The sequence below is a fragment of the Argopecten irradians genome, chromosome 5 (genome assembly GCF_041381155.1).
Source record: "Argopecten irradians isolate NY chromosome 5, Ai_NY, whole genome shotgun sequence".
Taxonomy (NCBI): Eukaryota; Metazoa; Mollusca; class Bivalvia; order Pectinida; family Pectinidae; genus Argopecten; species Argopecten irradians.
In genome coordinates this window covers 47,572,315-47,589,611 of record NC_091138.1, presented here as the reverse complement: position 1 = coordinate 47,589,611, position 17,297 = coordinate 47,572,315, and the positions used below count along the sequence as shown (strand labels likewise).

Here is a 17,297-nt window from a genome sequence, read left to right as displayed (position 1 = left end):
TCAAAACTCACTATCACAAGAAGACACATTACTAACATACCATAGCCTCCAAAACACACTATCACAAGAAGACACAACACTACATGTAACATACCACAGCCTCCCAAAACACACTATCACAAGGAAACACAACACGAACATACCACAGCCTCCCAAAACACACTATCACAAGGAGACACAACACTAACATACCAAAGCCTCCCAAAAACACTATCACAAGAAGACACAACACTACATGTAACATACTACAGCCTCTCAAAACTCACTATCACAAGAAGACACAACACTAACATACCCTAGCCTCCCAAAACACACTATCACAAGAACATAAACATAAACACACCGCAAAACATTGTTCACATAGAGGGCCGTACCGTCCTTAATTGAAGCCCTGGCTGTAAATAGGACGTTAAATCTAACAAATCAAACAAAAGGTTGGCATGTGGTGATGCGCGTTATGATGTTTTGTCAGAGGGGAGCTTGTCCCTTGTATAGTGTTTTCTCACTTGAGTATATCGCCGAAGACATCGAGCAAGCACACCACTTCCGGGCTACCGTTCGTCCCTTTACTGAACATTCAGAAGGACCAAGATCTATGTAAACCATAAACTATGTCGTGATGACACACAAAACTTGAACACCAATTATCACAAATATGATAGCAATATCATGGCAAAAATAATACACATAATGAAATAGATAATGAAGTATTTTCCTGTTAAAGTTTCAATAGAATTTGAACTTTTAAATGCGAACTTACTGTAAACATTTGACTTTACGACATGACCTTCCAGTCCTCGCGCACATGTTTCCAAAGTAACGTGTTTTCCAAACAGTATATCCCAGATTGTTGTATGTTTATGCGACGAATATAATCCATCCGGATCTAAGGCCAACACGAAACGCATATGACACATTCGCTCTAAATCAGATAAGTAGAAAAGGTCCCAGTGTAGTGTCCGTATCACAGCTCGGTATCATATGTAAACTTAACTCAGCGTTCTGTTTTGTTCAATTGCTGATTGCAGTTCCTTTGAAGTCACGTGACAACTTGACTGACAGCAGTATGGAGGCATGTTTGGTGTTGGCCTTCTTACGTTATTCAGGTCAGATGACAGCTGGATCCCGTATGGAAAACATACGCCCTCTTAAGATACTTGTATTGTACATATATATAATATACTAACTCCTCCTGCATAATATACATCACATAAAAACTTCATAATCGTATATCGCGATGACAAATCCGTTTATGTATTTGACAAGTATTTTTATAAACTGCAGAGAAAATAATTTAGTCTCAGTGTCTATGTGTAGTAGTCGTAGTTATCGTGACGGAAAGCGCCATAATTAGGGTTATTTGGCCAAAACAGGTTTCGCCTTAATTTAACCAAGCGTATACACTTGTAGTAGTAAAACTTTAAATTTGAGCACGTGGTTGTGTGCTTCAGTATACACAATTGGTGGTATATCAGTTATGTATATTGGTGGTATACTGTAGTAAAATGGGGTATTCATTGACAATTTGTGGAAAATGTAGCATATAGTAACACCTGGTACTGTGGTAACATGTGGTACTTGTGTATACTGATAGTACACTTTTGTAACACGTGGTACTCGTGTATACTGATGATACACTGTAATAACATGTGGTACCCGTGTATACTGATGATACACTGTGGTACTCGTGACTGATGATACACTGTGGTAACATGTGGTACCCGTGTATACTGATGATACACTGTGGTAACACGTGGTACTCGTGTATACTGATGATACATTGTAATAACATGTGGTACTCGTGTATACTGATGATACACTGTAATAACATGTGGTACCCGTGTATACTGATGATACACTGTGGTAACATGTGGTACCCGTGTATACTGATGATACACTGAGGTATCACGTGATACTCGTGTATACTGATGATACATTGTAATAACATGTGGTACTCGTGTATACTGATGATACACTGTAATAACATGTGGTACCCGTGTATACTGATGATACACTGTGGTAACATGTGGTACCCGTGTATACTAATGATACACTGTGGTACTCGTGACTGATGATACACTGTGGTAACATGTGGTACCCGTGTATACTGATGATACACTGTGGTACTCGTGTATACTGATGATACACTGTGGTAACACGTGGTACCCGTATATACTGATGATACACGTGGTAACACGTGGTACTCGTGTATACTGATGGTAAACTATGGTAACACGTGGTACTCGTGTATACTGATGATACACTGTGGTAACACGTAGTACCCGTGTATACTGATGATACACTGAGGTATCACGTGATACTCGTGTATACTGATGGTAAACTATGGTAACATGTGGTACCCGTGTATACTGATGATACACCGTGGTACTCGTGACTGATTGTACACTGTGGTAACACGTGGTACTCGTGTATACTGATGATACACTGAGGTAACACCTGGTACTCGTGTATACTGATGATACACTGTGGTAACACGTCTGGTACCTATGTATACTGATGATACACTGTGGTAACACGTGGTACTCGTGTATACTGATGATACACTGTGGTAACACGTGGTACTCGTGTATACTGATGATACACTGTGGTAACACGTGGTATTCGTGTATACTGATGATACACTGTGGTAACACGTGGTACTCGTGTATACTGATGATACACTGTGGTAACACGTGGTACCCGTGTATACTGATGATACACTGTGGTAACACGTGGTACTCGTGTATACTGATGATACACTGTGGTAACACGTGGTACTCGTGTATACTGATGATACACTGTGGTAACACGTGGTACTCGTGTATACTGATGATACACTGTGGTAACACGTGGTACTCGTGTATACTGATGATACACTGTGGTAACACGTGGTACTCGTGTATACTGATGATACACTGTGGTAACACGTGGTACTCGTGTATACTGATGATACACTGTGGTAACACGTGGTACCCGTGTATACTGATGATACACTGTGGTAACACGTGGTACTCGTGTATACTGATGATACACTGTGGTAACACGTGGTACCCGTGTATACTGATGATACACTGTGGTAACATGTGGTACCCGTGTATACTGATGATACACTGTGGTAAAACGTGGTACCGTGTATACTGATGATACACCGTGGTACTCGTGACTGATTGTACACTGTGGTAACACGTGGTACTCGTGTATACTGATGATACACTGAGGTAACACCTGGTACTCGTGTATACTGATGATACACTGTGGTAACACGTGGTACCCGTGTATACTGATGATACACGGTGGTATCACGTGGTATTCGTGTATACTGATCATACACTGTGGTATCACGTGGTACTCGTGTATACTGATGATACACTGTGGTAACACGTGGTACCCGTGTATATTGATGATACATTGTGGTAACACGTGGTACTTGTGTATACTGATGATACACTGTGGTAACACGTGGTATTCGTTTATACTGATGATACACTGTGGTAACACGTGGTACTCGTGTATACTGATGATACACAGTGGTAACATGTGGTACCCGTGTATACTGATGATACACTGTGGTACTCGTGACTGATGATACACTGTGGTAACATGTGGTACCCGTGTATACTGATGATACACTGTGGTACTCGTGACTGATGATACACTGTGGTAACATGTGGTACCCGTGTATACTGATGATACACTGTGGTAACATTTGTACCAGTGTATACTGATGATACACAGTGGGTAACACGTGGTACTCGTGTATACTGATGATACACTGTGGTAACACGTGGTACCGTGTATACTGATGATGCACACTGTGGTAACACGTGGTATTCGTGTATACTGATCATACACTGTGGTAACACGTGGTATTCGTGTATACTGATGATACACTGTGGTAACACGTGGCATTCGTGTATACTGATGATACACGTGGTAACACGTGGTATTCGTGTATACTGATCATATACTGTGGTATCACGTGGTACTCTGTATACTGATGATACACTGTGGTAACACGTGGTACCGTGTATACTGATCATACACTGTGGTAACATGTGGTACTCGTTGTATACTGATGATACACTGTGGTAACACGTGGTATTCGTGTATACTGATGATACACTGTGGTAACACGTGGTACTCGTGTATACTGATGATACACTGTGGTAACACGTGGTACTCGTGTATACTGATGATACACTGTGGTAACACGTGGTACTCGTGTATACTGATGGTACACTGTGGTAACACGTGGTACTCGTGTATACTGATGATACACTGTGGTAACACGTGGTACCCGTGTATACTGATGATACACTGTGGTAACACGTGGTACTCGTGTATACTGATGATACACTGTGGTAACACGTGGTATTCGTGTATACTGATGATACACTGTGGTAACACGTGGTATTCGTGTATACTGATGATACACTGTGGTAACACATGGTACTCGTGTATACTGATGATACACAGTGGTAACATGTGGTACCCGTGTATATACTGATGATACACTGTGGTAACACGTGGTACTCGTGTATACTGATGATACACTGTGGTAACACGTGGTACCCGTGTATACTGATGATACACTGTGGTAACACGTGGTACTCGTGTATACTGATGATACACTGTGGTAACACGTGGTACTCGTGTATACTGATGATACACTGTGGTAACACGTGGTACTCGTGTATACTGATGATACACTGTGGTAACACGTGGTACTCGTGTATACTGATGATACACTGTGGGTAACACGTGGTACTCGTATGTGTACTGATGATACACTGTGGATAACACGTGGGTACTCCGTGTATACTGATGATACACTGAGGTAACATGTTGACTCGTGTATACTGATGATACACTGTGGTAACACGTGGTACCCGTGTATACTGATGATACACTGTGGTAACATGTGGTACTCGTGTATACTGATGATACACCGTGGTAACACGTGGTACCCGTGTATACTGATGATACACTGTGGTAACACGTGGTACTCGTGTATACTGATGATGACACTGTGGTAACACGTGGTACTCGTGTATACTGATGATACACTGTGGTAACACGTGGTACTCGTGTATACTGATGATACACTTTGGTAACACGTGGTAACACGGACCTGTATACTGATGATACATGTGGTAACTGATATTCTGATACATGATCACTGTGGTAACACGTGGTACTCGTGTATACTGATGATACACTGTGGTAACACACGTGGTACCGTGTATACTGATGATACACTGTGGTAACACGTGGTATTCGTGTATACTGATGATCTGATGATATACTGTGGTAACACGTGGTACTCGTGTATACTGATGATACACTGTGGTAACACGTGGTACCTATGTATACTGATGATACACTGTGGTAACACGTGGTATTCGTGTATACTGATGATGCACTGTGGTAACACGTGGTATTCGTGTATACTGATCATACACTGTGGTAACACGTGGTACTCGTGTATACTGATGATACACTGTGGTAACACGTGGCATTCGTGTATACTGATGATACACTGTGGTAACACGTGGTACTCGTGTATACTGATGATACACTGTGGTAACACGTGGTACTCGTGTATACTGATGATACACGTGGTAACACGTGGTACTCGTGTATACTGATCATATACTGTGGTATACACGTGGTACTCGTGTATACTGATGATACACTGTGGTAACACGTGGTACTCGTGTATACTGATGATACACTGTGGTAACACGTGGTACTCGTATACTGATGATACACTGTGGTAACACTGGTACTCGTGATACTATATACACTGTACACGTGGTACTCGTGACTGATGATACACTGTGGTAACACGTGGTACTGATATACATGTGTATACTGGATTCATGATACACTGTGGTAACACGTGGTACAGGTGTATACTGATGATACATTGTGGTAACACGTGATATCTGATGTATACTGATGATCACGTGGTACTCGTGTATACTGATGATACATGTGGTAACACGTGGTACGTATACGATGTGTAACACGTGTATTCTGATACTGATGATACACTGTGGTAACACGTGGTATTCGTGTATACTGATCATACACTGTGGTAACACGTGGTACTCGTGTATACTGATGATACACTGTGGTAACACGTGGCATTCGTGTATACTGATGATACACGTGGTAACACGTGTTTCGTGTATACTGATCATATACTGTGGTATCACGTGGTACTCGTGTATACTGATGATACACTGTGGTAACACGTGGTACCCGTGTATACTGATCATATACTGTGGTTACACGTGGAACTCTTGTATACTGATGATACACCGTGGTAACACCTGGTACTCGTGTATACTGATACACCGATGGTACACTGTGGTAACGTGTTACTGATGTGGTACTGTACTTGTGTGTAATACTGATGATACACTGTGGTAACACGTGGTACTCGTGTATACTGATGATACACTGTGGTAACACGTGGTACTCGTGTATACTGATGATACACTGTGGTAACACGTGGTACCCGTGTATACTGATGATACACTGTGGTAACACGTGGTACTCGTGTATACTGATGATACACTGTGGTAACACGTGGTACCCGTGTATACTGATGATACACTGTGGTAACACGTGGTACTCGTGTATACTGATGATACACTGTGGTAACACGTGGTACTCGTGTATACTGATGATACACTGTGGTAACACGTGGTACCGTGTATACTGATGATACACTGTGGTAACACGTGGTACTCGTGTATACTGATGATACACTGTGGTAACACGTGGTACTCGTGTATACTGATGATACACTGTGGTAACACGTGGTACTCGTATACTGATGATACACTGTGGTAACACGTGGTACCGTGTATACTGATGATACACGTGGTAACACGTGGTACCGTGTATACTGATGATACACTGTGGTAACACGTGTACTCGTGTATACTGATGATACTTGTGTACCGTGATGATGACACGTGGTACACGTGAATCTGTATGGTACACTGTGGTAACACGTGGTACTCGTGTATACTGATGATACACTGTGGTAACACGTGGTACCCGTGTATACTGATGATACACTGTGGTAACACGTGGTACTCGTGTATACTGATGGTAAACTATGGTAACATGTGGTACTCGTGTATACTGATGATACACTGTGGTAACATGTGGTACTCGTGTATACTGATGATACACTGTGGTAACACGTGGTACCCGTGTATACTGATGATACACTGTGGTAACATGTGGTACTCGTGTATACTGATGATACACTTTGGTAACACGTGGTACCCGTGTATACTGATGATACACAGTGGTAACATGTGGTACTCGTGTATACTGATGATACACAGTGGTAACACGTGGTACCCGTGTATACTGATGATACACTGTGGTAACATGTGGTACCCGTGTATACTGATGATACACTTTGGTAACATGTGGTACCCGTGTATACTGATGATACAGTGGCAACATGTGGTACCCGTGTATACTGATGATACACTGTGGTAACACGTGGTACCCGTGTATACTGATGATACACTGTGGTAACACGTGGTACCCGTGTATACTGATGATACACTGTGGTAACACGTGGTACTCGTGTATACTGATGATACACTGTGGTAACATGTGGTACCTGTGTATACTGATGATACACGGTGGTAACATGTGGTATTCGTGTATACTGATGATACACTGTGGTAACACGTGGTACTCATGTATACTGATGATACACTGTGGTAACATGTGGTACCTGTGTATACTGATGATACACTGTGGTAACACATGGTACTCGTGTATACTGATCATACACTGTGGTAACACGTGGTACTCATGTATACTGATGATACACTGTGGTAACACGTGGTACCCGTGTATATTGATGATACACTGTGGTATCATGTGATACTCGTGTATACTGATGATACACTGTGGTAACATGTGGTACTCGTGTATACTGATGATACACTGTGGTTACACGTGGTACTCGTGTATACTGATGATACACAGTGGCAACATGTGGTACTCGTGTATACTGATGATACACTGTGGTATCACGTGGTACCCGTGTATACTGACGATACACTGTGGTATCACGTTGTACTCGTGTACACGTAATACACTGTGGTAAATTAAAGTATGGTATGAATATACTGACAGTAAAGTCTTAACGAACACATTACATCGTCATAACTATTCACTCACGCATAGTCGTCATTACACATGTGTATTTCGATAGGACGTGACTATAAGCTTTGTAATATTATAGGATTATTTCTCTGATAACGTACGTCTAGTACACTGTATATATGGACATATAGCGTGCTCACATCTAACTCAAAATCTCTATCAAAGGACAGAGCTAGGGTGAGGTTATCCCTGGGGGTAAATTAATTACCCACATAATTACCATTGTCATAACAAGTTGGCCGTACCGGCAGGACACTGGCTTCGGTGTTGTAAAATGTTATGACCGCCCCAATATACCCAATGGTCCATTCTACTGACGCCATTTCTAGAAAACGTCAACTCCTCCGGACGGTTCATCACAACAAATCAACAAATGTATTGTTCGTCTATTGGACTGTGTATCACAATATCCCAAGACTGCGTAATGACCTGATACCAATTAGGAGTTAGACTATGCGCCCATTTAACTCTCCCCGCAGAATTTATCATATATATACTTTCGATTTCGCATTCGGTTCGCCATTTTCAAATGGCATGGCACCAGTGCCTCACTTTGACCCTTGGCTTGAACGTTTGCCCTTGTGAAAAAAACCAACTTGGTTCTATCTGATAGACAAGAGACGATGAAACAGACACGAAGAAACAAAATGATGTTATTTGCTCTTTTTTGGCGCTCAGCATAAATATTTTGCCGAAAGTTCTTGTGGCAGTAATGTGGCTGGATGTCGAGGCTTGCTGTTTTTGGTGTCTTTGGAAGTATGCTTCAATGATACAACACTATACAATAGGCAAGATTAATACTATTAAAAAGAGACTCAATACGAACATGTCACAGTCTCCCTTTTAAACGCAATACTTCGCAAACATGGTCATCCTCAATATTCTAGGGGTTACTATCACTGCCCTACCCCCCTCCTCTCCAGGAGTGTCGATGATGAAACAGTGGGAGGCCGTCAATAAACCATCTTAGCGATTGGTAGGACATTTTAAACGCGAAACCAAACTACCAACCAACCAAAAATCCAAACGGTACCAATTTGATACCCTCTAACGCGTGCAACATATGTTACCGTTTGATTAAATTTTAATACATTTGACCACGTGTTAAATAAAAAAAATTAGATTTGTGCCCGGGACATAAATACAATAAAACAATCATTATACATTGTAACCTGTTGCTGTTTTCAGTTAACAACTAGAGTATGCGATAATTAACCTTCTAGTTCTCGCCTCTGGCACAGCACTATATGTTTTCAATTTGATTATTAAAACTGCATATGATTGCTTTGTTTTAGTTTCATTTTAATGCCACTCCGATAAAATCAGCGGTTATTTGCGTTTAATCTCTTAATAGATTCCAACAAACACTCGCTCATTTCCATTTGATTACAATATTGTCAGTTTTCAAGGTGACAGCAATGTTTACACTGAATACCACTTGTCATTTTCCAAGGTTATGTCATTAATATACATTTGGTGACATTTTCAAGCCAACAAAGTTAGAATAGCCGTTTACTTTCAGTTCAAATGAAAGTTATAACATTTATTTAGCCCATTGCTATGGTTGCTAGGTTTTTCATCACAACTGCAGCTAACGTCATGCTTTTGTTATATACATTGTACATCGTTTGTATCATTTAATACCATCAACAGAATATCCGGAATTTACTGTTGTTAACTTCCGGTTTCCGTTGAAGTTGAAGAATGACATTATTTCAAGTCTTCATTATTTAATATCCTCTCATATCCACAAAACAAGTACACTTCATATTATAGTTTTAGACTTTATATATGCATGTTTTCCCCGAAATGTAACGGCTAAAGAAAACACGCAATGTTATACTACTATTCTTTAGTTTTGAACGTTGAAACAAAATTCAAAACACCCGATGGCCATGCTTTATTTTAAAGTAGAATATCATGATTATATTTCTTGATCGGAATTTTACATGTGAAATAGCCAGTCTCTGTCACCGCCCTTGTCAATTGTGATCCATAATGGGACAGACAAAATGATGCGGAAAAGGACAAAACTAATCGATAAACAATCTACTATAATCATACATAGATTATCGGCTTCATTCGCCTTCTGTTGAACTGTAGTCGAACTAATTCGGAGATACGATCAGGTCAACTTTGCGGTTGTCAACTGTCTGAAGATAAAATTAGTGGTTTCCCTCTTGGTTATTTGTCCATTTCGATGCAGAATTTGTCCATCTGCCTCTGTCTTTCTGTCTAACGGTCAGCTTGTTCAATTTTTCATCGTCCTGTGTATAATGATCTTTATATGCGTAGTCATTAGACTTTGCCATACTACATTTTGTAATACATTAAACATATGTAGGAATATCCATCCCATGTAGTGTATATATACTCATCATGCGCTTTATCGATAATCGATATGTTTGACATTTACTTGAAGTAACCAGTATGTTGTTTTATTCCTGGTCATTCGCTCATCTTGTCAACGTTCTAATTTGTGATTGACGGACTTTTCGTTTCGCCCGCCTTTCTGGCATTTGCTTGCAATCATTCATTGGTTCATTCCCGCGATGGATTTTCGAACATGTTTTTGATATTTCAGCATTCAGTATATTTCTTTATTCCTTTATCCATTAGTCAATTGTCTACTATCCTTTCCAAAATGTTAACTCGAAACTCAAAAAAGTTGACTTGAAACTCAAAAAAATTGACTTGAAACTCAATAAAAGAATTCCACCTTCATATGGCGGAATTCAAAGACCCGTTTTTCAATCCATGTTAAGACACGTGTATATATGTCAGCAAACCTTAAACACAATGACAATCCAGGAGGTATTAAAAAGTGTCGTATTAAACGCATATTTCAAATATGATATGTTATTAGTTATTAGTTTCTTTATTATTATTTTTTAATGATGAAGTCTGGAAAATCTAACTATCAAATCAGACAAAGGGTATTCATGCTTCCAATAACTACAGTGTATTTTATAGAATATATTTGATCTGTCATTTTTTACTGAACGTTGTCGGTACACAGGTATCATAATACACTTGCTGTGTATACAGTTTCATATATACATTGCAACAGCGATAGCTTCGGGCAATGTCAGACACGCTCTATTATTTAAACCTCATTCAGTTTTTTATTGCCTTTTGAAAAATAATTACAGCAATTTAAAGGGGAAAAAACCCTGTCAAAATTATTCTCTGCGAGTATCAATGAGATTTTACACAGATACAGATATACAAGTTATCGTTGTTCAAAAAGACTGTATATATGCGCGTCTTCGTCGACACTGTAACACACCTCTTTAAAGCCATGTTGGTCTACACTTAGTGTCATGGACTAGGCTTCATTTTATTTCAAACACGATCTGAATTCATACAATGAAATGAAATTTGTTTTATCTAAAACTGCAAACCGCAATTACTTTATCATTATTCCTTTTTTCTACAATCTTAAATGTTAAACTTTATTCTTTATTGCGCCATGCAACCTAGGAATGCTGACTAATTTTAATGAAAGCCATGTAAGCTCGGGTAGGGAGGGAATACTGTATTTGACACACAACATGAATGACTGTTCTGATTAAATGCTTCTTATCAATTTACATCATGCTACTGACGTTATACATGTACGTCGCAGCTACCCCGACACAATCTGAACTTTCAAGCTTCCGGAATCATAAGCTGAATAGTGGGTATCATGTAATTTTATAAACCTACAAGTACCTAAATCAACATTAACCTTTACTTTCTGTCTCTGTAAAACCCCAAGGTGAGTGGCTAAGTGCTAATCAATACATTGTATACATCTTAAAATTATATATGCATACGGTTAATTTAGTAATTACACACATACATAGATTCATAGAGACACGGACATGCGACATAACGTATTTTAAAAGTACAGTAGATGTATCAGTGTGGGTATGGGTTACACACAATGTATAACATACATACAAAATGAACATTTAAAGAGAAACTGTAGGTACCCCCAGACCCCCTCCCAGGGAAAAGTTGTACGAACATGAAGCATTATAATAGACTCATTACGGTGGGGGGGATCTCCAATTAATACCCCAGGGACACAAAACATATTATATTTGCTTTATATATATAGATACGCTAATGTATACTCTCGTTAAAATGATATTAATTAACACTCTATCATATTTTTTTTTATTTCCAATCTCTCAGATGTGTTTTTGAAGTTGACATCCGAACATATAGAATGTGTTTGAATACTTTATATAAAAATGACAGATTATGAGATATAAAAAAATCCGTGTCCTGCATGTTACCTTTAAGTTTTACGACAACGTTCTATTTCCCGGATTCGACACTCGTAAATTACGGGACCGTAGATCGCTCTGTCACCTATACACAGATCCATATCGTTAGTTTCAGTGTATCGTGATTCTGTTAAAAAGCGAGTACGTCATGGTCCAAAGCAGATGATGTAGCCATTCCCGTCATATCGGGTAACCGGAAGTGGATGCGACATCCATGTATTATTAAGACTCTTTCATATGTGGATATGAAGGATAGGGGTATTCTACCCGAGGGTCACAAAATGTAGTAAAATCCGAAGCTTGCCAAGGGTTTTGCAACATTTTGTGATCCCAAGGGTAGAATATCCTCATCCTTCATATCAACATATGAAAGAGTATTTTTCTCTCATGTCTCAACGTTTTATTGGAATTTTACTACTATGATTTTCCAACATATTGAAATAAATTCGAGAAAAACGCGACTGCAAGTCATACATGAAAATTACGTGATATTTTCAACATAAATCCAGCCTTCTTTCTAAAAAAATATTTAAATTGCACCGAGAAAATAGTAATTGCGTTGATGCTGTAACGTCACGAGGCTTTATTGCATGGGTAGCCATGCAATACAGCGCCAGGAGACATAAGTGTATTGCCCTAAACCAGCAAGTATTACACGTGTAGGTATTTGAGAAAAACTAGTCTTTTTGTTTGTTATTGTTTTTTTATTCTGATATTATATTGTTCACGTAATGCCAATCATGTAATTTGATATTTAAATTAATTCTGCGGTATATTCTCATTAATGAATTGGATCGTACCAAAGCCACAGACATAGTTGAGTTGTTAATTAACGTAGTATAATGGTCACACCTCATCAATAATTCAGGACCCGTCGTATCCGCCCGACTGGAGAATTGTCATCCAGATCTCGGCGGATGATAAAACACGAAAAGCAGCAATGTCTACTTTATCATTGACAACAGCCCGTGTATAACGAATATACCGTCGGTCCAATAGGTCGAACACATATATACTTATTTCAATTTGTTTGTGATTAATTACAATGGTAGTACAGTTTATTTACATGAATTCGTGTTAAAAAAAAGATCAAACCACTTGCATATTAGCTGTGCCTCTGCCCCTATCCAAATTAAATGCACTCTACACTAACTTTAATCATGACGGTTACAACCATATGAACAACAGATGCGGTCGTCACGCATCAAAGCCTATTGCACACACATGTATACATTGTTGGGGGCATGTTTGGGTCCCGGTGCAATTCCTGCACGGCGTATATAGGCCCCCAGTGCACGACGGGATAGTTTTTGACCGACAACACAATGTCTCGCCAATCAACCATTGTCAATAAAAAGAGAACAGACCCTTGTGTACACGCATTTGTAAGAAAAGGTATCAGTTTCATTAGAAGGGTTGTATTCAATACTTGAATTGTAAAGCGAACTACTTTATCGGTTTAGGGATCTAGGGCACTCTCGCGGTTCCCATACTCAAGTGTATTCAACTTATATAAAACGAATTAAAGGTAGTCTAAGGGAGTCGGCGTTCCCCTGTAGCAAAGACGTACACTGTACAAGGCTACAGAATTTGTCTTATGAACTTTCGACGACCGTGAACAGTCGATTTCTCGCCATATGTTCGTAACGTATATATACACAGTTACAGCCAAAAGATAAATTTCTAGATATGTCGAGAATTAAAATTCACTGATAACAATTTAAACAAGCAGCGAATGCTAAGAGATAACGTTGATAAATTGCGTTTAAGTTTAGCTGTGTATTTGTATGGTGGACTTTCAGTATCGTGGTTTATTTAACCTTGTTTTGGCCTATAACACAAACACTACCCGGATCAGTAGCTGTATTTACGAGAAAGAAATATGAGAAGACACACTTACCTTTTAAACGACAAATAATTGTGGTGACGTTCCCAAGGTTACTGTAACAATAGTGACCGATTATAACCACATTTCACACAGTATTCCCGGTAAAGACACGTGGTTTAGCACACAGAAAACCCAACAGTCCTTGTTCTGTCAACAAAACAAACACAAGGAATTTAGAATACACGGAACAGTTGTCTGTAAAAGCGGGACAGTCCCTACCATATCCTGGTATTACAAATGCTTCATGGCTGTGATGGAGCACGTGGACACGGCCCAGCAGCCACGCGCTGATCCCGCCCTTCCACGCTCCATCAGAAGGCTCCGCCCCCTCTCTCTTGTAAACAGAAGCTGTTCAGTCAATTCTGACCAACAGTTGTACGGGAACATTCACAACGAGCACCACGGGTTATTCTCCTCGTAAGGGACACAGAGAACGTTATCGCGGAACTCATATTTACTTGAATCCGGAACACTGCACTGAAAGTTTGTGTATTACATGTAGACAGAAAATGAGGAAAACCCATATGATCATCCAAAAACATTTCACAACACAATTAACGAAAAAATGTACGGAGAAAGGCGTGACCGAAAAATCTCAAACACCACTTACGCAATATGAACACAACACGCATTAGATTGGAACATGTCGCGAGAAATTAAAACGCGTTTCATATAGATTTGGAACATGAGGCATTTACAGCCAGAAACAATTTCGGAACACATGTCTTCATTTATGGAAAAGCCTTTACACGTTTTGTATACAACCTTTTCAAAAACAGGTGTCTTTTCCAAATGTAATAAATATTTTATATCAAACAAATACACAATCAATGGGATAAACTGATTGGTGACATACATGTATAGATAAATGAACCCCAATTTCGTAGTGATGTACATGTAGTAAGTTCAAAATAAGTTTTATCTTAGATGCAGTTAAGTCCTTTCTTAGGTCAAAGGTGATGATACCTCATGATACCGCCTCTTTCTCGAACGCTTCCTCCTAAATTTTGATAATGGACATGACATGGTTTTGCGACAAATATAATCCAAAAAGAAGTACCATTATCATGGAAATGGTACATCTCTCTTGCACCTGCTGTGGACACTAGTAAACATGAGCTTATATGTATGTTTATTTTCGTGACGGAAATATGTGCCGAGACATGTAGACACGTTTTCACGAAATTTACATTGTTTCACATATTTTGTCAAAATTTACATGTTACACAACACTTTACGAGTTAATAGTAATATCTCGTGTTAGCACCGATGCATTGACACTTTTTATCAACTTAGTTAGAAGATTTAAGTACAAAGAAGATATGTCATGGTGATTGCAAAAGGCAAAATAGGATCAGGCAAGAGTTAGGACAACTAGTGTAAAGAAGAAGTGAGAAATAGACATTCAAAATATCACTTGTTAAAACAGGAACTAATACTTACCTCGAGCACTTGATTGTCATCTCCAAAACCGACATGACAATATTATTGTTATCGCATTTGGTAGCATAAATCAACTCTGTGGCAACCAGGAAGTGAATTTGATACATGTACATGAACATTCCATAAACTCACAAAGTAAAGAATTTGGTGACAGAAATTGCGATGCTGAGTAGGAATAAACAAATCTTTGTAATGTTCATATGTTTGTGATTAAACATTTATGACCAATTTCGAAGGCGTGTAAATATCTTATTATGGTACAAAGCCGTTGTTTTCAGAGAAAAGAACATCAACCAACGGTTAGCTATAACCTAGAATATCCCCCAATGCATGTTAGTTTCATCAAACGGGCGAGCAAAATATTGAAGGTCATTGGCAAGATTAAAGAGACCTTGATCTAAGACAACCTTGAACGAGTATGCATTGTATATTTTGTAATGCCCTTATAAACAGATAGACTTATCTTTATGCATAGTATACTTATACATGTGAAAAAGTATGTAGTCCATGGCCAACGGAAGTGAAAGTGACTGAATATCCCGTATCGTAAATATTACTCTCGTCCGTAAAAGGTTGAATGGTGAAATGTTCCATCTCTCATGCCAATAATCTGCTTATGACCTTGGTGATATTACTCTGTACTAATATAAGTAATGGTAGTATACAATCACTTCAGGCTACGGTGTACTCGATATGGGTTCTGAGAATCATTAAAGTCTACAACACGTGTGCATGTTAAAGTTAAAATATCCTCCTGTTCGTGCAACGGAGCAGCGGTGAGCGTAGTGATAATTGTAAGGAAAGAGAGCGATCAAATCACTGAAATATCCCTATTCTCAGACAGCAGTGCCGACTTAATCTTGTTGTATAGATAAACCGAGAATACATGTTTAGCTTTATATTTTAAGAGGCCTCCAATTTTTGATAAGACATGCGTTAGATATATATACAAGTCTATTAACGGCAGTGATTGTTCATAACAACCGCAGCTACCATTTGGTGCGCTCAGACATCTTTACTACAGTAGAGAAACAAGTGTTTTATATACCAAATGTTTTAATTACACCTAGAGGTACCCTAAGCCAATAAAAACGCTTGATTCATATATAAATTGTTGATTTCAGAGAGTATACAAACATTATTATATTTGTAACAAAACATTTGGTACTGCCACAACTCTCATAACCAACTTTTGGGGTTGGTGTAGCTTTGTGACAAATTAAGTAGAAGTATAAATGCATTAACTGATGGAATGAATCACTAAATGGAAGGTTCAAAACGTAGTTATTCAATAGGTCTGTGATACTATACCGGCTACGAAGGAGAGCTTATAACAACCATTGAGAGAATGACGAAGAGCTTACGGAGCTTATGACTAACATAGATATATGAGCTCGAATGTTTTATGATAACAATCAATGCAAAGAGAGTTCACATCAACCACTCTTTAGCAACAGAAATCCAGAGAGAGCAGATAT

The 17,297-nt window shown here is 39.0% G+C and overlaps 1 protein-coding gene across 7 annotated transcripts in view; it reads right to left on the bottom strand.

The window, feature by feature from the left end:
- LOC138324077 (FMRFamide receptor-like) overlaps positions 1-17,297 on the bottom strand; it is a 70,595-nt gene that overhangs the window by 34,311 nt on the left and 18,987 nt on the right. For 3 of the 7 annotated variants that reach the window (XM_069269100.1, XM_069269097.1, XM_069269096.1), the window contains exon 2: positions 14,389-14,523. The exons of 1 other annotated variant lie outside the window; for it this stretch is intronic. The gene's annotated coding sequence lies outside the window, so the exon portion shown is untranslated. Of the gene's footprint in view, positions 1-760; positions 1,077-14,388; positions 14,704-15,819; positions 15,917-17,297 lie in introns of those variants that run through there. 3 more of the 7 variants (XM_069269099.1, XM_069269095.1, XM_069269101.1) reach the window with 3 other exon arrangements.